Here is a 22,567-nt window from a genome sequence, read left to right on the forward strand (position 1 = left end):
GGAAGGACTGCTTGAGTGCAGGAGTTCAAGACCAGCCTGGGCAACATGGCAAAACCCTGTCTCTACAAAAAATACATAAATTACCTGGGCATGGTGGCATATACCTGTAGTGCTAGCTACTCAGGAGGCTGAGGTAGGAGGATCCCCTGAGCCTGGAGAAGTCAAGGCTGCAGTGAGCAGTGATCACGCGACTGCACGCCAGCCTGAGCAACAAAGTAAGACCCTGTCTCAAAATTAAATTAAATTAAAAACTAAAAAAATTTTTTAAATTAGCTGGGTGGGCTGGCATGTGGCTGTAGTCCTAGCTACTTGGGAGACTGAGGCAGATGGATCAGTCAGGACCTGGGGTTTGAGGCTAGTGAGCTATAATTACATTACTGCACTCCAGCCTGGGTGATACAGTGAGACCCTGTCTCAAAAAATAAATAAGAGGCCAGGAGTTCAAGACCAGCCTGGCCAGCATGGTGAAACCGTCTCTACTAAGAATACAAAAATTAGCCTGGCGTGGTGGCATATGCCTATAATCCCAGCTACTTGGCAGGATGAGGCATGATAATTGCTTGAACATGGGAGGCACAGGTTGCAGTGAGCCGAAATCGCACCACTGCACTCCAGCCTGAGTGACAGAGCAAGACTGTCTCCAAAAAAAAAAAAAAATCATTTGTTTCCAGCTGGGCATGGTGGCTCATGCCTGCACTTTGGGAGGCCGAGGTGGGTGGATAACCTGAGGTTAGGAGTTCAAGACCAACCTGGCCAACATGGTGAAACCCCGTCTCTACTAAAAATACAAAAAACTAGCTGGGCATGGTGGCGCGTGCCTGTAATCCCAGCTACTCGGGAGGCTGAGACAGGAGAATAGCTTGAACCCAGGAGGCAGAGGTTGCAGTGAGTTGAGATTGTGCCACTGCACTTCAGCCTGGGTGACAGAGCAAGACTCCATCTCCAAAAATAAAAATAAATAAGCTGGGCATGATGGCTCACACCTATAATCCCAGCACTTTGGGAGACCCAGGCAGGAAAATCAGTTGAAGCTAGGAGTTCAAGACCACCCTGCAGAACATAGCGAGATCCAATCACTACAAAAACTACAAAAAATACCCAGACACAGTGGTGCATGTCTGTAGTCCCAAGTGCTCAGAAAGCTGAGGCAGGAGGATCACTTGAGCCCAGGAGTTTGAGGCTGCAGTGAGCTATGATCATGTCACTGCATTGCAGCCTGGATGACAAAGGAGACTATGCCTCTAAAAAAGAAAAATAAATAAATGAAAGCTCCAATGGATAAAGTAGATGGCATGTAATAAGACAGATGGAAATTCTGAGAAAGAGTCAAAAAAATGCTAGAGATTAAAAACACTATGAAGATTGCCATTCATGAGCTTACGGGTTGACTAAACATAGCTGAAGAAAGATACTCTGAGCTTGAGGATGTCCAGTAGAAACTGAAAAGCAAAGAGAAAAAAGACCCAAAAAAGGGGGAGCAAAATATTCAAGAACTGCGGGACAATTATAAAAAATACAGAAAGAGAGAAAGGAACAAAAACTATATATGTATATGTATATATATGTGTGTGTGTATATATATATATATTTTATTTTTGAGACAGAATCTCGCTGTGTCGCCCAGGCTGGAGTGCAGTGGCACAATCTCAGCTCACTGCAAGCTCTGCCTCCTGAATTCAAGTGATTCTCCTGCCTCAGCCACCCTAGTAGCTGGGATTACAGGCTCCTGCCACCACACCCAACTAATTTTTGCATTTTTAGTAAAGACGGGGTTTCACCATGTTGGCCAGGCTGGTCTCAAACTCCTGACCTCAGGTGATCCACCGACCTCAGGTGATCCACCCACCTCAGCCTCCCAAAGTGCTGGAATTACAGGCGTGAGCCACTGCGCCTGGCCAAAAACAATATTTGAAGCAATTATGAACTGACAGTTTCTCCCAAATTAATGTTAGATACCAAACTACAGATTCAGGAAACTCAAAGAATACCAGGAAGAATAAATCCTAAGTAAATTACACATAGATATATCATACTCAAACTACAGAATATCAAAGATAAAGAAAAAATCTTCAATGAAGTCAGAGGGGAAAAATATTCTTAACTATAGAGAAACAAAGATAAGAATTATATCTGACTTTTTAGAAACCATGCAAGCAGGAAGAGAATGCAGTATTTTAACATGTTGGTAGAAAAATACCACCAACTTAGAATTCTGTATACTGTGAAATTTCCCTTCAGATTTAAAGAAGAATTAGACTTTCTCAGACAAATAAACATCAGAGGAATTTGTTGTCAGTACACTTGTCTTGCAGAAATGTTTTTTAAAAGTTATTTTACTTTATTTAGGCCGGGCGCAGTGGCTTACGCCTGTGGTCCCAGCACTTTGGGAGGCTGAGGCGGGCGGATCACAAGGTCAGGAAATCGAGACTATCCTGGCGAACATGGTGAAACCCCGTCTCTACTAAAAATACAAAAAAGGTTAGCCGGGCGTGGTCGCGGGCGCCTGTGGTCCCAACTACTCCGGGAGGCTGAGGCGGGAGAATGGCGTGAACCCGGGAGGCAGAGCTTGCAGTGAGCAAGATCGCGCCACTGCACTCCAGCCTGGGCGACAGAGCGAGACTCCGTCTCAAAAAAAAAAAGTTATTTTACTTTATTTTATTTTTTAAATAGAAGGCCCGGCATGGTGGCTCATGCCTGTAATCCCAGCAGTTTGGGAGGCTGAAGTGGGCAGATCACTTGAGCTCAGGAATTCAAAACCAGCCTGGGCAACATGGCAAAACCCCATCTCTACTAAAAATACAAAAAATCAGCCAGGTGTGGTGACGCACACACTGGTAGTCCCAGCTACTTGGGGGGCTGAGATGGGAGGATCACTTGAGCCTGGGAGGTCAAGTCTGCAGTGAGCCCTGATCATGTCTGTGCACTCCAGCCTGGGCAACAGACTGAGACTCTGTCTCAAAAAACAAACAAAAAAAAATTGGAGACAGGGTCTCACTATGTTGGCCAGCCTGGTTTGGAAATCTTGGCCTCAAGTGATCCTCCCACCTCAGCCTCCCAAAGTGCTGGGATTACAGGCATTGGCCACCATGTGTGGCCAAAAGATGTTCTTCAAAGAGAAGAAAATTGATAAAGATCAGAAAATCAATAAAGGTCAGAAAATGAAATCCACATAAAGAAAGGAGAACTTTAGTGTGCAGTGGTGGGATCTTGGCTCACTGCAAGGTCCGCCTTCTGGGTTCATGCCATTCCTATGCCTCAGCCTCCAAAGTAGCTGGGACTACAGGTGCCTGTCACCACGCCTGGCTAATTTTTTGTGTTTTTAGTAGAGACAGGGTTTCACCATGTTAGCCAGGGTGGTCTCAATCTCCTGACCTGGTGATCCACCCGCCTCAGCCTCCCAAAGTGCTAGGATTACAGGTGTGAGCCACCGTGCCCAGCCTATTTTTCTTATTCTTAATTGATCTAACAGATAACTGGTTAAAATAATAATAGCAACAATATACTCAATTGTATATGTAGAAATTTTGAACTAAATAAAAATGAAAATATAATTAACAAAATTTGTGGGATGCAGCAATTGCAATAAAAGGGAAATTTACGTCATTGGAAACATATATTAGAAAAAAAAGACAAATCCAAAATCAATAATGTGTACTACCACCTTGGAAAACTAGAAATAGAAGAGCAAATTAAAGACAAATTAAGCAGAAGAAAAGAAATAATAAAAATCAGAAAAAACATGAAACTGAAAATCAATAGAGAAAATTAACAAAAAAACAAAAGCCAGTTATTTGAAAAGATCAATAAAATTTATAAGTCTCCAGTTGCACTAACTGCAAAAAAAAAAAAAAAAGAGAGAGAGGACATAATTACTAATATCAGAAATAAAAAAAGTAGACATTACCTGGTTGGCCCTGTCAGTAAAAGTTTTTTTAAAAAAAGAGTGGACATCACTTAAAGACCCCACAGACATTAAAAGGATAGTAACAAAACTATTCTCACGAATTTGATAACCTAGATGAAATGGACCAATTCCTTGAAAGATGCAATCTGCCAAAATTCACACACACAAATTAGACAATCTGTAAAGACCCAGGATTATTTTAAAAATTGAATCAATAATTAATAAACTTCCAAAACAGAAAGTCCCTAGCCCCAGATAGATTCACTGGCAAATTATATCAGACATTGAAAGAAGCAGCTGTACAGTTCTTTATAATCTCTTTTAGGAGACAGAAATAGAGGGAATACTTCCTAACTCCCTAGCTACTCAAGGACCAGGGAGGACTATTGTGGGCTTCACCTGGGAGCTGGTTAGAAATGCAATATCTGTGCTTGCTTTGAGAGCACATATACTAAAATTGGAACAATTCAGAGAAGATTAGCATGGCGCCCTACACAAAGATAATACACAAATTTGTGAAGTGTTCCCTATTTAATAAAAACACATTTTTAAAAAATGCAGAATCTTGTGCCTCAGCATAAGCCTACACTCAAAACCTGCAAGTTCATCAAGATCCACAAGTCATTCATATGTACATTAAGTGTTAAGAAGCACTGGTCCTCAACCTATCTGCATACTGGAGTCTCCTGGAAGAAATTCTGATTTAATTGGTATGAGTGTGGCAGGGCTTTGGGATTTTTAAAAGCTCCCCAAGCAATTTAAAATTCAGCATTATCTAAAGAGAGGTCTTAGAAGCCAAGATCACAAAATGAATATCGGTGAAGTATCATTTTGCTTACCTCAAAGGGCCTTATCAATGGCACTATTCCATGAGCTGCCATCCAACCTGCTACTAATGGATAAAGTCCCATAATGCCCCATGTCAACTTTCGGCCAAGAAATTTGAGAGTCTAGGCGTCATGTGATGACTCACATCTGTAATCCCATCACCTTGGGAGGTCCAGGCAGGGGGACTGCTTGAGGCCAGGAGCTCAAGACCAACCAGTGCAACATAGGAGGACCCCATCTCTACAATTATATATATATATATGTATATTTTAATTAGCTGGGCATGGTAGTGTTGTAGGACTTTCTCCTTGAGGTCCTTGTCACAAAACCAGGAAAGATTAGGCTTGCAGACACTTTGAAGAGTGAGAAAAATGGAATTTATTGCGTGAAAAGGAGAAAGGGGAAACAGGGACTCTAAGCAAAGTGAGAGTTCTGCTAGCTGGTCTCTCACCTCACAGATTGAATCACAGGTTACCACCCTGGAACAGGAGCGTCCAGGCTCCTCCCCACTGCAAAGGGCTCAAACTTCCCATGGCTCCACCCCGTTCTCCCAGTGTACAGGCTGGTCAGAGGTTCTCCGGGGACCCCTTTATACTTGGCTGTCTCAGTAGTATACACCTGTAATCATAGCTATTCAGGAGGCTAAAGCAGGAGGATCACTGGAGCCCAGGAGTTGGAGGTTACGGTGAGCCTTGATCGCACCACTGCACTCCAGCCAGGTCAACAGAGAGGGACCCTGTCTCTAAAAATAGTAAATAAATAAGAAAATAAATTTGAGAGATTATATTTTTAGAAATATTTGTTTCAATAGTTTAGTAGCACAGAACTTTCTGTACTTTACCTTTTCTTTTTCCCTTCCACCCAAATTCTTTACACTAATAGGGTAGGTTTCCATTTAAATAGATGTAAATTAATTAATTAAATATGTTTTATTAGCCTGCTATTATGCCACAAATTATACTTTAATTTAATGAAACTAGTGTTCAGCACAATGCCAGTTTAATGGGGTTCCAACTTAAAACCAATAAAGCGTTGAGGGTAATTCAAAACATTGTATTGCAAATTACTAAGAACTGGAGAGGTGAGAAGAGAGTGGGGGATGGAATTGAGGATGAGGCGAAAAGATGAAAGAACTGAGGGAAAGACCAGAGAAAGGAATACTCCCCTGTTCTTTTTGGTTTTGTAAACTGTTAATGACAAGTGGATTCTAGTAGCTGAATTCAATGATCCAGGGCCGCAGCAAACTGACAGTCATGGCTGGTTTCCATAGTTAACAACATGTAGAACTATTTCTTCAAAGAGGTTTAATTAGAATGTTCGAATATTGGAGCTTAAATATAACTGGAGAGCTTTGCCTAAGAAACTTAAACTCAGGCCAGGCGCGGTGGCTCATGCCTGTAATCCCCGCACTTTGGGTTACCTGAGGCCACGAGTTTGAGACTAGCATGGCCAACATGGTGAAACCCTGTCCCTACTAAAAATACAAAAATTAGCTGGGCGTGGTGGTGGGTGCCTGTAATCCCAGCTACTTGGGAGGCTGAGGCAGGAGAATCGCTTGAACCCGGGAGGCAGAGGTTGCAGTGAGCTGAGATCGTGCCATTGCACTCCAGCCTGGGTGACAAAAGCAAAACTCAGTTTCAAAAAAAAAAAAAAAAGAAAGAAACTTAAACTCATGTTTAAGACTTTCCTTAAACATGAGAAAGCAAAAGGGCAACTAAATTTTTCTGATATTATCAGAATAAAATTATTGCAGTGGCACAAGATTTTTTTTTTACAGATTACCCTGAAATACTTACTCTCTACTTTTGTACAAGAAAATCTTAAAGCCACAGCTGGACCAAAGGTATGCCAGCTCCAAACTTTAAATGAAAAGGTAACTCTTTAAATATAATTATTCCTTTTTGATCACTTTGCAAACTTTCTCTTTCCTCTTCCGTTTCTCTAGTTTTCTTTTCTTCAAGTAGGAAATAATTTTGTTTGCTTTGCAAAGACCTAACACACCTCAGCTGTAAAGAATTCAAGCCGGCCAGGCTTGGTGGCTCACGCCTGCAATCCCAGCTGTTTGGGAGGCTGAGGCGGGCAGATCACGGGGTCAAGAGATCGAGAATATCCCGGCCAACATGGTGAAACCCCGTCTCTAGTAAAAATACAAAAAATTAGCCAGGCGTGGTGACAGGCGCCTGTAGTCCCAGCTACTCGGGAGGCTGAGGCAGGAGAGTCGCTTGAACCTGGGAGGTACAGGTTGCAGTGAGCCGAGATCGTGCCACTGCACTCCAGCCTGGTGACAGAGCAAGACTCCATCTCAAACAAACAAACAAACAAAAAAGAATTCAAGCCAGGCAGTTTGCTGCAGAGCATATAATATTGATGATATATGTTTAAGGTCCCATTTGGACATGGAGAATAACTTTGCTATAGATATTCAATATAACCAAGAGCATAGGCATAAAATACTCACTCACAGTTGCCAATAATTCCAAGTGTATGCACAAGTTTTGCACATCTTCAGTATATTTTAGATCCTAGATCAGTTAGCCTTACTTGGTAATGCAAGAAAGCTTCATTTTATTTTATTTGTTCTTTTGCCTTAAAATAAAGGGAGATAGTTGACAATGTTTTAAAGGAATAAGAAGACTGGTTGCTTTTGGCAGAAGGGAATTTGTCATTCTCTCCATCAGAGAAGGATTAATTATATTGTTTTGGAGGCAGTGGGGATTAGGATGGGAATATTTGAATTTCATTATTAGAGTAGGTGTATAAAATATACTTGTATAAAAATATACTTGAAACTAAAATCCTATGCTGTCAAAAGATTTGCCATTTAAGTGCAAAATATGTTTCCAAATCCCACAAAACAGGAAGACCAGACTGTCTTGAACAAGTTGCTCAGTGTCTTGAGAGTACTGCCAATTCTTATTCTTGGCTTTGTTTTCTGAAAGCTGCTTCCTCTTTGGCTAGGAGCTGTTCACCTTTTCCTGAAGCACGTCTACCAACAGGGGCACACTAGGAAATGTCTAATGAATTCCTGTAGTTTTATTTCCTTCAAATTCCACTGGCAGAGAACTTCACAGTGTGGTGAAATCACTAAAGATGTTAGTACTTGGGCTTTTCCCTACAAAATCATTGAAAAGTCTTCCAAACACACCAGCAGATTGCTCTTCCAAGTCTCAGGACAGTCTTAATCTTAATCTTAAAATGCATAGCATTAAACCTCTAAGATATGTGTTCCAATTATGTTTTGAATTATGTTTTGAAAGTTGTTTTCTCTGAAAAAGTAGGGATCTAAACTTTTCTTTTCACACTACCTTTCTATATACACACAGACTCCAACTAACTTGGCATTAAAAATAAAAACTATAATATAAATGACCCATAGATGTACACTTTATTCTGAAAACTTACCATTCCGTTCCACTTTCATAAAGTTACTCTTATCCTTTGCATGTGGTCACCAGTCCCATCAGTTCTTCCTTTACAATGTTTGAGGAATCTGTCTCTCTCCATAACCTCTAACTTTACTTTATCTTAGCCCTTTATCATTTTATCTTTTATTTATTTATTTATTTTTGAGATGGAGTCTTGCTCTGTCGCCCAGGCGGGAGTGCAGTGGCGCGATCTCGGCTCACTGCAACCTCTGCCTCCCGGGCTCAAGCAATTCTCCTGCATCAACCCCCAGAGTAGCTGGGACTACAGGTGCACGCCACCACACCCGACTAATTTTTGTATTTTTAGTAGAGATGGGGTTTCCCCGTGTTGGCCAGGATGGTCTCGATCTCTTGACCTCATGATCCGCCTGCCTCGGCCTCCCAAAGTGCTGGAATTACAGGCGTGAGCCACCACACCCAGCCACCATTTATCATTTTATATCTGGGCTGTCTTCCAAGCTAGTCTCTGCTAACAATACTTCGTTCTCTAATCCAATCTAAACTGTCCTGTACCCTGTCTCCAGTATAATCTTTATTCTAGAACTATCAAACTCTTTCTTCATATTGTTGCCTGTTGAAAATCTGCTAGTTCTTCTCCCAACTGAAAGAATCAAGTCCTGGCCAGGCGCAGTGTCCTGTAATCCCAGCATTTTGGGAGGCCAAGGTGGGAGCTTTGCTTGAAGCCAGGAGTTCAACACCAGCCTGGGCAATACAGAAAGACCCTGTCTTAAAAAAATAAATGAATCAAGTCCAAACTCCTGACCCTTAGAAGCACGGCCACCACATCCTGATACTACACAGCCTTTTTCCATTCTTTTTCTTCTTTTTTAAAAATTTTTTTTGTAGTTGTTTCATTGAAAAAAATAAAATAAAAATGATAGTTGGATGCCATGAAGTAGGTGGCAATGCCTTAACTGTGTGCTTGTTGTCAGGCCCGAGGGCCTCTTCCATCCTTGTCAAGAGAAGTGTTAACTTTCTGTCCTTTCATACAACACTCCCCACTCTTCTTTTCTAAGACAGCTAGGCATCTCATAATCATGCCTCTTATTTTCTCACTTCCATCCTTCGTTCACACTCTTGCTACTCATGCCGTTCCTCGTTGTCATATTTTTAAATCCAATGTATTAATTTTAATACCTAGATCCAGGCCCACCTTCTCCATGAAGTGTTTCTTCACTACCACTCTAGCCCACAGTGGTCTCGTCTTCCTTTGAGCTCTTAACATTTATTCTTGAAACAACAAACCCAATAGTCCCATAGATTGGTGCATTTACAAAACTTTAGCTAGACACAGAGCGCTGATTGGTGCATTTACAATCCTTTAGCTAACAGAAAAGTTCCCCAAGTCCCCACCCGACCCAGAAGCCCAGCCAGCTTCATCTCTCACCACCACAGCCCAGGTAATTTGCGTATTTTCAGTAGAGACGGGGTTTCACCATGTTGGCCAGGCTGCTTTCCAACTCCTGACCTCAGGTGATCCACCCACCTTGGCCTCCCGAAGTGCTAGGATTACAAGCGTGAACCACTGCGCCCAGTCTCAAAGCAGTGCATTTTTATGCATAACAAGTATTTACTGCTTTACTTGAGACCCCTGCCGCACTCTTCATAATCCAATGGAGAAATCTCTAGAACATTAAAGAATATTAAAAGACTAGAAAGACGAGCTTTTATTAACTTTTTCTGGGCTTTTAACACTACAGAGTTACCAGCTGTTACATGAGTTCAATTGGACTTCCTACTTACTGATTTTTTTTAATAACATTTTAACATTATCATCAGAGGCAGACTCTGTAAAGTGGTATAATATGGTTTCCTGTGACGTGGCATAACCAGGTCTACATCCTAGTCTCCTTCTTTTTAACTGAAATCTTAGTGATATGAAACTGTGGACAACCGGAAAAGAAGTCTTTCTGTTCGAGGACAAGAAATCTGCTATTGGGTGATGAGATATATTAAATTTGAGCTTTTTTGATCTCCTCGAGGGATATTTTTCTTTTTCTTCTCTTGAGACAGAGTCTTGCTGTGTCACCCAGAGCTGGAGTGCAGTGGCATAATCTCAGTTCACTGCAGCCTCGAACTCCTGCATTCAAGCAGTCCTCCTGCCTCAGCCTCTCTAGTAGGTGAGACTATAGGCATGCCCCAGTATACCTGCCTAATTTTTTTATTTTTAGTAGAGACGAGGTCCCACTATGTTATGCAGGCTAGTCTCGAACTCCTGAGCTCAAACAGTCCTCCCACCTGAGCCTCCCAAAGTGCTGGAATTACAGGCATAGCCACCGCACCCAACCTCATTTTGTTTTTTTCAATATCCCTGTCAGGGCACAATGAAGGATATTTTTGTTGGCTGAAAAGTCTATTCAAATGTTCATGTGAATTTTAGAAATCAATATAAGATAACTAAAGTTGTAAATTTAAGACTCTGCTTTTTCTTAGGGCTGTAAATTCAGTTTACAAATACTGTTGCTCTATCAGTAGGTGTAGCAAATTTCAGTATTCACTTCCAAGGAATCTCTCAATAATGGTTTGGTCTAATTTACAATCTTAGTTCATTAAACATTTCCAAATACTTTAAACTGTACTTGGAAGTTTAAAACATCCAGTTCTTTAGAGTGTCATTGGGATTGCCCTAGACCACCTCCATGTTCAGAGATTCACCGAAACAATTTACATAATTCAGTATATATAATCATTCTACTCATAGCTAAGATTTATTACTATTACAACAATGTTGCAAGGATACATAGCTGGATAATAAGGGAAAGCTATAGGGAGAGTCGGAGAAATCCATGTGCAAGCTTCCTGAAGCTCTCGCCTTCCCATGAAGGGTCACACAGAGCACACACTTCCCCTAGCAATGAAAATGCAACATTTGTGCAATACTTTGGCCCAGGGAACTCTACTAGAGACTTAGGGCCCAAGGTTTTTAGGAGGGCTGGTCGGGTAGATACACTCTGAAACCAAAATTACAGAGTCTCAGAAGGAAAGAAAGCAAGTGTGTGACCCACCCTTATCAGTTAACTGATGACTGGGGACACTGTGAAGCAACTTCCAGATGCTCCCTAAGAATCAAGCTCAAAAGCAGGGCTTTCTAGGGATAGCAGCCTCAAACAGATCTGCTCTGTTAATTTTTTCTGCATACCAAGGTACTTCCATTTTTTAATTTAAAAAACTGAACTTTCCCAAGTGCTCAAGCAACCCAGACAAAGCAAATAAATTGAAACCATAAATATGGCCAACCTTACTTATTTCAAGTGTCCTACTATTTTCTCCAAACTTGTGGTATTGCAACTTTAAATCAAAAGCCTAAATTACTTATTTAATTATAACATTTGAAATTGGACTGACAAAATTGGTCTTAACCAATTAACCTGGGAGGAGGAGGTTACAGTGAGGCGAGATCACACCACTGCACTCCAGCCTGGGTGATAGAGCAAGACTGTCTCAAAAAAAACAAAACAAAACAGTTCATACCTTGGCCAGGTGCAGTGGTTTAAGCCTATAATCTCAGCACTTTGGGAGGCCGAGGCAGTCGGATCACCTGAGGTCAGTTCAATACCAGCCTGGCCAACATGGCAAAACCCTGTCTGTACTAAAAATACAAAAATTAGCTGAGTGTGGTGGCACACACCTACAATTCTAGCTACTCAGGAGCCTGAGGCACAAGAATCACTTGAACCAGGGAGGCAGAGCTTGCAGTGAGCAGAGATTGCACCACTGCACTCCAGCCTGGGCGACAGAGCGAGACTCCATCTCAAAAAAAAAACCCAAAAAAACAAAAAAAAACACCAAAAAAACAAAAATAAATAAAAACAAAATTCAGGCTGGATGCGGTGGCTCACACTTATAATCCCAGCACTTTCAGAGGCTGAGGCAGATGGATCACCTGAGGTCAGGAGTTTGAGACCACCCTGGCCAACGTGCTGAAATCCCATCTCTACTAAAATACAAAAATTATCCAGGCGTGGTGGTGAGCGCCTGTAATCCCAGCTACTCAGGAGGCAGAAGAATCGCTTGAACCTGGGAGCCGGAGGTTACAGTGAGCTGATGTCATGCCACTGCACTCCAGCCTGGCTGGGTGAGAGCAAGACTCCGTCTCAAAAAAAACAAAACACAAAACAAAAAAAACAAAGTTCATACCTCTTTCTATAAGTAAAAACTAAAAATTTTAAGTGAAAGAAAATTTTTCTTTCATTTTGATTAGCAGGGGTTGTGTTGGTGTTGGCAATCTTATATAAAATAATAAGTAATGATAAGTTTTAGATTCAAGCTACGTGGTAGTAGCAATATACTGTGCTTTTCCTTTGCCAAAGATAACCTAAAGATAAAACTAATAAACAGAATCTTCTCTGCTATTCACCATTTTCCCCAGTTGTCAGTTATTTTTGACTGAATACGTTTTTTGCTTTTGTACCCTAGTGGTAGATCACTCTTTGAATGCATCTTAAAGATGTGTCTTATAAAACAAAACAAAACAAAACACCCTAAGCATCCTGTATAAGACTATTACCTTGTGGGTATTCCTACAGGTGTAGAATGCTCATGCATATATAAGTTGGTAATAAAATATGTTTTGATTGAATTAGATATAATTAGGTTAAAGATGTCAGTAATGTAAGTAATCCTACACACACACACACACACACACACACACACACACACACACATATACATATATACGTTTAAGACAGTGCCTCTCTATGTTGCCTAAGCTGGACTGGAACTCCTGAGCTCAAGCAACCTTCCCGCCTCAGCCTCCAGTGGCTGGGACTGCAGGCAGGCACCATTGTGCCTGGCTAGTAATGCAATATTTTTGTGTTCATTGAAGGAGAGTAAAATAAATTGTAAAATCTATTTGTAGTTTATTTTGAAATGCTCTCCCCAGCAGCCTTACCTTTGCCTTATTTTCCTGAGGTCCTATTTACATTCATCCCATTCAGTGAGGATGAAGGATGTTGTTCTAAAGCAAAAAGAATGGTAGAAATAAGCCCCATATGGTTAAAAGTGTGCCGGTAGCTATAAATACATACTTTTTCTTTCTTTTTTTTTTTTTTTCTAAGAGATGGGATCTTGCTCTGTTGCCCAGGCTGGAGTGCAGTGGTACAATCATAGCTCACTGCAGCCTCAAACTCCTAGGTTCAAGCAATTCTCCCACCTCAGCCCCTGAGTACCTGGGAATATAGGCACTTGCCACCATTAACTGGCTAATATTTTATAGAGACAGTCTTGCTTTGTTGCCCACACTGGTCTCGAACTCCTAGCTTCTTCCCAAAATGCTGGAATGACAGGCATAAGCCACCACACCTGACCCATACATACATTTTTTTCAAGGAATAACAGAAGCCAGAGTTGATTTTATTTGCATTTGTTAAGAAGAGGCGCAGATGCCATGTTCTGCTCCTGTATTCCCAGCTACTCAGGAGAATGAGGTGAGAGGATTTCTTGGGGCCAGGAACTCGAGGCTGTAGTGCCCTGTGACTGCACCAGGGATTAACCACTGCACTCTTGCTTGGGCAACACAGAGAGGCCTGGTCCCTAAAAAAATAAAAAATAAAAAATAAAAAATATATATATGTAAAAGAAGAAGAGAGCGTAGTTTGGCTAATTAAGGAGAGGATGTGCTAAACAGGGGGCTTAACAAAAGCCACTTTCATTGTGTATTTTAAAAATTATTTTATTTTAGATTCAGGGTTGCACGTGCTTGTTTGTTACATAAGCAGATTGCATACTGGTGGGGATTGAGCTTCTAGTGTACCCAATGTCCAAATAGTGAACATTGTGCCTGATAGGTAATTGTTCAACCCCTGCCCCCCCACTTTTGGAAACCCCAGTGTCTGTTACTTCCATCATCGTGTTTTCGTTTTAATTTTCTTTTTGAGATGGAGTCTCACTCTGTTGTCCAGGCTGGAGTGCAATGGCGCGATCTCCGCTCACTGCAACCTCCGCCTCCCAGGTTCAAGTGATTCTTCTGCCTCAGACACCTGAGTAGCTGGGACTACAGGAGTACACCACCACACCTGGGTAATTTTTTTGTATTTTAAGTAGAGACGGGGTTTCACTGTGTTAGCCAGGATGGGCTCGATCTCCTGACCACGTGATCCGCCCACCTTTGCCTTCTGAAGTGCTGGGATTACAGGCGTGAGCCACTGTGCCCGGCCGAGAACTCTTTACTTTCAAATGACCAAGATATTTTGGGGAATACAGCAATTCTCTTAACTTGAAGATACAGTCAAACCGATACTGCACTAAAGGGAAAAACGGGATAAGCAATAAATAGAACTAGAGATGTGGGCCAGAGGGGAGAGTCTTTCTCAATCCTCTCTTCCAGATAAAATCAAGTTTGGCCATTTTTGTCTTACCTGATTGCAGTCAAAAGCATTTCGAGTGATTTATGGGAATTAGAGCTTTTGGTGCACAGCTAGTTCATTCTTAAATTGCCCATGCTTACATAGTGTAGGAGAAGGTGTGAGCCTATGTCCCAATTTACACATACCGCCCCCAAATAATTATTAGTAGTGGCCTCTTCCTCTCTCAAAAGTATGATTGCCCTAGCTTTAGGTGAAAACCAAAAGTAATCATTTGCTGGACTCTGGCGCCCTCTTGTGATTAAAATTTCACTTTCTGATATTGCTTATTCTGAGATGAGCGACTACCAAAAAATATGAACATCCCAAAGTGGATCATCTAATAACTTTCCCCAGAAGATCTCAGCTTTGAATTTCATGTCATTACACTTTAACACTGACTACCCCTGCATGGTTGCTGCCATCTTCAGATTTCAGAAGCATCTCCCGCCTGTATCAGTAATTGTAGCCCCTGGTACTGTCACTCTCTGTGACACTACTTCTGTCTGAATTCTTGGTGAATTCAGTATCTCCGAAAACGATCTCCCCAGCACTCTGGCCTCTGACTACCTTGAACTTCTCTCCTTCAGTGATCTTGTTCTCCACCCTGCATGACCTATGTACTTGCAGGTCATGCCATAGAACTTGTAAGCATAGTCTATATTTCCACCTAAACCCCTCTAGTAACCCAACTCCGGCAAACCTTTGACCTTGCTCCACCAGGGCCTAAAACCCATTAATTACACCAGTATTTCACTGTGCCTCACCCCTCACTGCTTTCTTTAGTCACCATACCTGCCGAAATTCCATGATCATTATAATTACATCCTTGCAAACGCCCTCAGCTCCTCTGCTCCCCTTTTGCTTTGTCACTCGCTTGGCAAAACCACAAACCCTAGTTAAATTCCTGTCTCCCCTGCTCTGTGCCTGTACCCCTGCAGTTGAACGTGGGTGGAGAAAAACACATAACAATAATAAATTATTTGATTTTGTGTTTGAATTTTTATTTTTTTTGAGACAGGGTTTTGCCCTGTTACCCAGGCTGGAGAGTGCAGTGGCGAGATCTTAGCCCACTTCAGCCTTTGAACTCTGGGGCCCAAATGATCTTCCCACCTCAGCCTCCTGAGTAGCTGGGACTACCAATGAATGCCACCGCACCCAGCTAATTTTTAAAAATTCTTTGTAGGGACGGGGTCTCACTGTATTGCCCAGGCTGGTCTCAAACTCCTGGGCTCAAGCAATCTTCCCACTTTAGCCTTTCAAACTGTTGGGATTACTGGCTTGAGCCACAAAGACCTGTAATTATCTGATTTTAAATTCTTGATCAAGAATCTCAATGCCGGGACCCTCAGTAATGTCTGACAACTCATACTGTACTTCCTTAGCCCATTCACTCTTCTGTTTCCTATTTCAACACTGAAACATTTTCATCTTTCCCCTCCCATAGTCATTCTCAGATGATAACCTTATGTCCTACTTGACTGAGAAAACTGAAGTAAGCAAGAGAACTTCAGATTCTGTTCACCGTATCTGCCCACCCACCTGCATCTGCTGCCTTCTCTCCTATCACCCTACCCTAGAGGAACTGTCCATGTTACTAAGGCCTAAGGCAATGTCTCTACTTTGCATGAAGTCTCATCCCCTTTTTCCTAACTCAATAACAGCACTCTTCCCCTTTCTCTTCTATATCGTTGTATATATATATATATATATATATATGTATATATGTGTGAGTGAATATATATATGTATATATGTGTGTGTGAATATATATATATATTCCTCTCCACTGATTTGTTTCCCCACAGTATAAACATGCTATATTTCTTTTTGTTTGTTTGTTTTTGAGACAGAGTCTTGCTCTGTCGCCAGGCTAGAGTGCAGTGGTGCGATCTTAGCTCACTGCACCCTCCGCCTCCCGGGTTCAAGCGATTCCCCTGCCTCAGCCTCCGGAGTAGCTGGGACTATAGGCACCTGCCACTGTGCCCAGCTAATTTTTTGTATTTTAGTAGAGATGGGGTTTCACCATGTTGGCAAGGATGGTCTTGATCTCCTGACCTTGTGATCTGTGCCCACTTCAGCCTCCCAAAGTGCTGGGATTAAAGCCATGAGCCACCACGCCCGGCCTTTTTTTTTTTTTTTTTTTTTGAGACAGAGTCTCATTCTGTTGCCCAGGTTAGAGTGCAGTGGTGCAATCATAGCTTACTGAAGCCTTGAACTCCTGGGCTCAAGTGGTCCTCCTACCTCAGCCTCCTAAGTAACTGGGACTATAGGCGCACACCACCATGCCTGGCTAATTTCTGTATTTTTTGTAGACAAGGTCTTGCTATGTTGCCCAGGCTGGTCTCAAACTGTTGGGCTCCAGCAGTGCACCCGCCTCAGCTTCCCAAAGTGCTGGGATTACCACCACTAGCCCACTGTTATCTATTTCCCCCATCCTCAAAAATATTCCTCTTGATTCCACATCTTCCAACTACTGCTCTATCGTTTTGTTCTCTTTTACAACAAAACTCTTCAAAAGATACTCACTTCTCCAATCCCTCCCCCATTCTCTCTCAAATCCAGTCCAATCAGAACAATGAGACACATGACAAATTGTTTTAAGCCTTTAAGTTTTAGAGTGGTTTGTTAGGTAGGGATAGATAACTGGAACAATATGCCAGAGACAGCAGTGCAGGTCTTCTCTAGGAGAAGACAGAATCTATATACTAAGAGAGTTGAGCCAGGTGTGGTGGGTCCTGCCTGTAATCCTGGCACTTCTGTAGGCTGAGGCAGGAGGATCACTTGAGCCCAGGAGTTCAAGACCAGCTTGGGCAACAAAGATCCCATCTCTACAAAAAAAGTTTTTCTGTAACGATTCTCCCATCTCAGCCTCCCAAGTAGCTGGGACCAGAGGTACATGCCACCGCACTCAAATCTGTTTTTGTTTGTTTGCTTGTTTGTTTTTGTAGAGATTAGGTCTTGCTATGTTGCCTAGACTGAACTCAACTCCTGGGCTCAAGTGATTCTCCTGCCTTGGCCTCCCAAAGTGTTGGGATTATAGGCGAGAGCCACAATGTCTGGCCTAAAAAAATTTAAAAAATTATTAGCCATGCAACGTGGTGCACACCTGTAGTCCCAGCTATATGGGAGGCTGAGGCAGAAGGATCACTTGAGCCCAGGACGTTGAGGTTTCAGTGAGCCATAATTATGTCACTGCACTCCAGCCTCGGTGACAGAATGAGACGGTCTTAAAAAAAATTTGGAAAAAAAAAAAGAGAGAGTTGCATGACTTTGCCAGATATCAGAAGCAGACTGGGGAAGAGCTGAGAGTGTAAATTATAAGGGTGTTAGACCAATGGGGATAAAGTATAATATTCAAGCCAAATTAATTGACCTGAGTGTACTCCCCCAGGATTTAGAATATAGCATGTTGGCTGGAGTACTGGGGATGGTCCTAACAGTCTGAAAAGGTTAGCCAATGAAATCCTGGACTCAATGATAGTTTGGAGTTAATGAGGTTGAAATGCCAGAAATTTCCTAACATATTATAGACAAAGAGTTACAAAATTCAAGGAAATAGGAGTCGGTCCATTATGTTCAATCTTCTCAGCCATTTACTAACTTGACTCTTCTGGGAGGATTCAAAAAACTCTCCTTTCACTAAGACATAAGGAAATGCACTAGTGAGTCAGGGACTAGCATCCTCAAGGAGCACTGTAGGTCACAGCTGTTGCTGGACAAGGCTGCAGTGAAAATGTGTGCTTTCATTTCAGTGAGAATAATGGGGTCCTGGCATGTCAAAGGCCAGGTAGTAGCTTCACTGTTAGGGACAACATGGTGCAACTACCACAGTAAACCACAGAGATGGAATAGTAATCAAACTGCTTTGATCTGCTGTGCCCCCTGGCAAGGGCTAATGGATGATGGGGTCCTGAAAAATCATTAATTCACTGCTTCCTAAGATGCTGCTTGACATCTAGGCAGAAAAAAATCTAGGTCCATTAGGCAGAAACCTAACTCGAGTTGCCAAATTGTGCGTTGTACCTAATTCCCAGACCTATGTCAGTTAGGAGACTGAAAGCTCTTCCATCCACCGATGAATATCATGAATCTTCCTTCAAACCAGTGTTTCTCTCAACCTTGGCCCCACTGACATTTTGGGCAGGGTATTTCTTTGTTATGGGGGCTAGCTTGCACATTATGGATCTCAAAATGATGCTGACACTGACAAGAAGGGGACGACTACACTTAGGCGAGACTGTTAAACCCACTTAGGTGTGACTGTTAAAGACTGTGCTGAAGGGAAATCCTCCCAGTGGACAGAACCTTGAGTGATATATCTGGCTGTTTACTTCATGGCTTAAGGCACAAAGATCTCTAGTGACTTATGAGCCGTGGCTACTGGATTGGCTGGCTGGCTGGAGACTTGAAAAAAACTAATTGAAAAATTGGTGATTAGATGGACTATGCATGGACCTTTTGGAATGGACACAGAGGGTGGGAATATTTTTGTGCCGTGTGTATATCCAGTAGATTGTATCACGATGGTGGAGGTTCTCAAAAATCAAATGATCAAGATGATCTATTTTGTGAATGTCAGTAAGCCTCTTTCTCCAGGTATCCCAGTGCTTGTTCAGTGGCTCCGTGTGCAAACTGTGCCAGCATGGAAGGAAGCTACGTGTGAGCTAATAACATGGTTTTCCCTCACCAAGGCTGCTGTAACTATACCTACTGCTGAATGTCCCGTTGACCAACAGCCAAAGTCAACACTAGGCCGCTGATAAGGCACTATTGTCCGGGGTGACCAGATGGCCACCTAGTAGTAGCTGATTGTGTGAACTTTTCCCAACATAAAAGGAACAACCTTTTATCTTCTCAGGAATAGCTACATATTCTGGATAAAATTTTGCACTGTGGCCAAGCGCAGTGGTTCACGCCTGTAATTCCAGCACTTTGGGAGGCCAAGGAGGGCAGATCACCTGAGGTCAGGAGTTCAAGACCAGCCTGACCAAAATGGCGAAACCCCCCCTCTACTAAAAATACAAAAATTAGCTGGGCGTGGTGGTGGGCACCTGTAATCCCAGCTACTCGGGAGGCTGAGGCAGGAGAATCACTTGAACCCGGGAGGTGGAGGTTGCAGTGAGCCAAGATCATGCCACTGCACTCTAGCCTGGGTGACAGAGCAAGACTCCATCTCAAAAAAAAAAATTTTTTTTTTACATTTTATTCCCTGCCTGCAGAGCTTCTACTAATACCACTATTATGAAGTTACAGAATGCCTTATCTGTTGCCTTAGTATTCCATATAATATCGTCTGTGATCATGGGCATATATTATGGTAAAAGAAGTCTCATATTCTCAAAATTCAGTATATACCTAGATCTTACAGAGCAGCTGGCTTGATAGAACAGTGAATTGGCCTGCCTAAGGCTTAATTATAGTGTGAGCAGGGATACCCTGCAAGGTTGGGATGTTGTCCTACAGGAAGGGGAAGATACCTTAAACCAGCAGTCAATATTTGCACATAACAAGAATGCATGGAGGCCAGGCGCGGTGGCTCATGTCTATAATCTCAGCACTTTGTGAGGCCGAGGTGAGCAGATCACTTGAGGTCAGGTGTTCAAGACCAGCCTGGCCAATATGGCGAAACCCTGTCTCTACTAAAAATTACAAAAATTAGCCAGGTGTGGTGGTGCGTGCCTATAGTCCCAGCTACTCAGGAGGCTCAGGAGGGAGAATTGCTTGAACCCAGTAGGTAGAGGTTGCAGTGAGCCAAGATCACGCCACAGCACTCCAGCCTGGGCAACAGAATGAGACCCTGCCTCAAAAAAAAAAGAATGCATGGATGCATGGGACTAAGCATGGTGGCTCACGCCTGTAATCCCAGCACTCTGGGAAGGTGAGGCAGCGGGGTCTCTTGAAGCCAGGAGTTCAAGGCTACCCTGGGCAACATAGACCCAGACTCTAAAAATAAAATATTAGCAGTGCACAGCAGCATGTTCCTGTAGTCCCAACTACTTAGGAGACTGAAGTGGAAGGACTGCTTGAGCCCAGGTGTTTGAGGCTGCAGTGAGCTATGATCACGCCACTGCACTCCAGACTGGTTGACAGAGTAAGACTATGTTTGTAAAAATTAAAAAAAAAAAAAAAAAGGCACACACGAGTGTGAGAACCCGAGTAGGATGTTTCTGCTATCCTCACTGGTCTCCCAGGTGTTTCTCTAGCACGCTAGACATGTTCCTGCCTCCGTTCCCTCTACTTGAAATACTTTCCTCCCAGATGGTCTCTTCATTCCCTCTCAGTCTTTCTTCAAAGATTTGCTCAAATGTCAACCTCTTAACAAGGCCTACCCCAACCACTCTGTTTAAAATTGCAAAACCTTTCTTTGCCTTCCTGATTACTTCTTACTATGCATCTGTCTGTAACCCTTCTCACCGTCTAACATACATTATTTATTTGTTTATTGTTTATTATTTGTCCTCCTCCGTCTAGAAAGTGAGCTTCGTAACAGCAGGGATTTCTATTTCATTCACTGTTCTATCCCCAGTGACTAACGCAGTGCTGGAAACAGTAGGAACTCAGTAAACATTTCTCTTGTTTTTTAATTAATTTTTTATTTCCCTAAGGTTTGGGGAACAGGTGGTATTTGGTTACATGAGTAAGTTCTTTGGTGGTGATTTGTGAAGTTTTGATGTACCCATCACCGAAGCAGTACACACTGAACCCAATTTGCAATCTTTTATCCCTCACCCCCTTCCCACCTTTTCCCCTGAGTCCCCAAAGTCCACTGTGTCATTCTTAAGCCTTTGCATCCTGATAGCTTAGCCCCTACTTACGAGTGAGAACGTACGCACATGCAATGTTCAGTTTTCCATTCCTGAGTTACTTAGAATAATAGTCTCCAATCCCAATAAACATTTCTTGATTGACTTGAATGACTATCATGAAAGTTCTCAGAGAAGAGTAGACAATATCTCTAGTCTATTATCTTTACCTGCGTCGTTGGTTGGTAAACTTTTTCTGTAAAAGGCCAGATAGTGAATATCTTAGGCTTGTGGGCCATGCAGTCTTTTTCCAATCACTCTATATTGGCATTGTAGCACCAAAGCAGCCATTGACGGTAGGTAAATGAACAGGTGATACATAGAAAGGAAATACGGGAATTGCTGAGGTCCTGGGAATTGGGAACCTAAGCAGGGAGTTGATGTGAAAAGGGAAATATTTTACACAGATGTGCTTGTACACTTTTCTTCATGACTTCTCACTCCACTATCACGGCTAATACTGCTTTGAAGTTAAATGTTCAGTTTGATTTTTACTTTTGAGTATTGTACATTTAAAATTCCCACAAAGTACATTTACTAATACAACCTCCAGGTGGAGCCCTTTCTTTTTTCTCAGTACACTGTTCCGCAAGTATTCACTGAATAGCTACCATGTGACAAAAACGAAGTGTTAGGATACAGCTTTGAATAAAGCAAAGATCTTATGCTCGAAAAGCTTATATTCCAATGGAGAAGACAGATGATAGCACGTATAAAAAACGTAATTTCAGACAGTGATATGTTCTACAAGGAAATTACATAGAGCAATAGGAGAGGCTTCTCTGAGGACATGCTATTTAAGCAGAAAACTGAAGAATAAGTAGGAGGCAGACATGCAAATACCTGAGGGTAGAGTTGTTTTATTTTCTTCTACTGTGGTAAAATATTCATAATATAAAAATGTACCATTCAAATTTTTTTTTTTTTTTTTGAGACCGAGTCTTGCTCTGTCACCCAGGCTGGAGTGCAATGGCGCGATCTCCGCTCACTGCAAGCTCCGCCTCCCAGGTTCACGCCATTCTCCTGTCTCAGCCTCCCCAGCAGCTGGGACTACAGGCGCACACTGCCACGCCTGGCTATTTTTTTTTTTTTTTTGTATTTTTAGTAGAGATGGGGTTTCACCATGTTAGCCAGGATGGTCTCGATCTCCTGACCTCATGATCCACCCGCCTCGGCCTCCCAAAGTGCTGGGATTACAGGCTCAAATAGTTTTTAAGTGTACTGTTTTATGGCATTAAGTATATTCATTGCTGTGCAACCATCA

At 42.3% G+C, this 22,567-nt stretch overlaps 1 protein-coding gene and 2 non-coding genes across 3 annotated transcripts in view; 1 reads left to right on the plus strand and 2 right to left on the minus strand.

The window, feature by feature from the left end:
- Positions 1-22,567, minus strand: part of ABCG2 (ATP binding cassette subfamily G member 2 (JR blood group)) — a 143,511-nt gene that overhangs the window by 109,359 nt on the left and 11,585 nt on the right. The gene's annotated exons all lie outside the window — the stretch shown is intronic.
- Positions 4,332-4,439, plus strand: LOC112439644 (U6 spliceosomal RNA). Its single transcript, XR_003027901.2, has one exon. It is a non-coding gene; the product is annotated as a U6 spliceosomal RNA (small nuclear RNA).
- Positions 9,027-9,152, minus strand: LOC112439734 (U6atac minor spliceosomal RNA). Its single transcript, XR_003027970.1, has one exon. It is a non-coding gene; the product is annotated as a U6atac minor spliceosomal RNA (small nuclear RNA).

The sequence above is a fragment of the Pan paniscus genome, chromosome 3, assembly GCF_029289425.2.
Source record: "Pan paniscus chromosome 3, NHGRI_mPanPan1-v2.0_pri, whole genome shotgun sequence".
Taxonomy (NCBI): domain Eukaryota; kingdom Metazoa; phylum Chordata; class Mammalia; order Primates; family Hominidae; genus Pan; species Pan paniscus.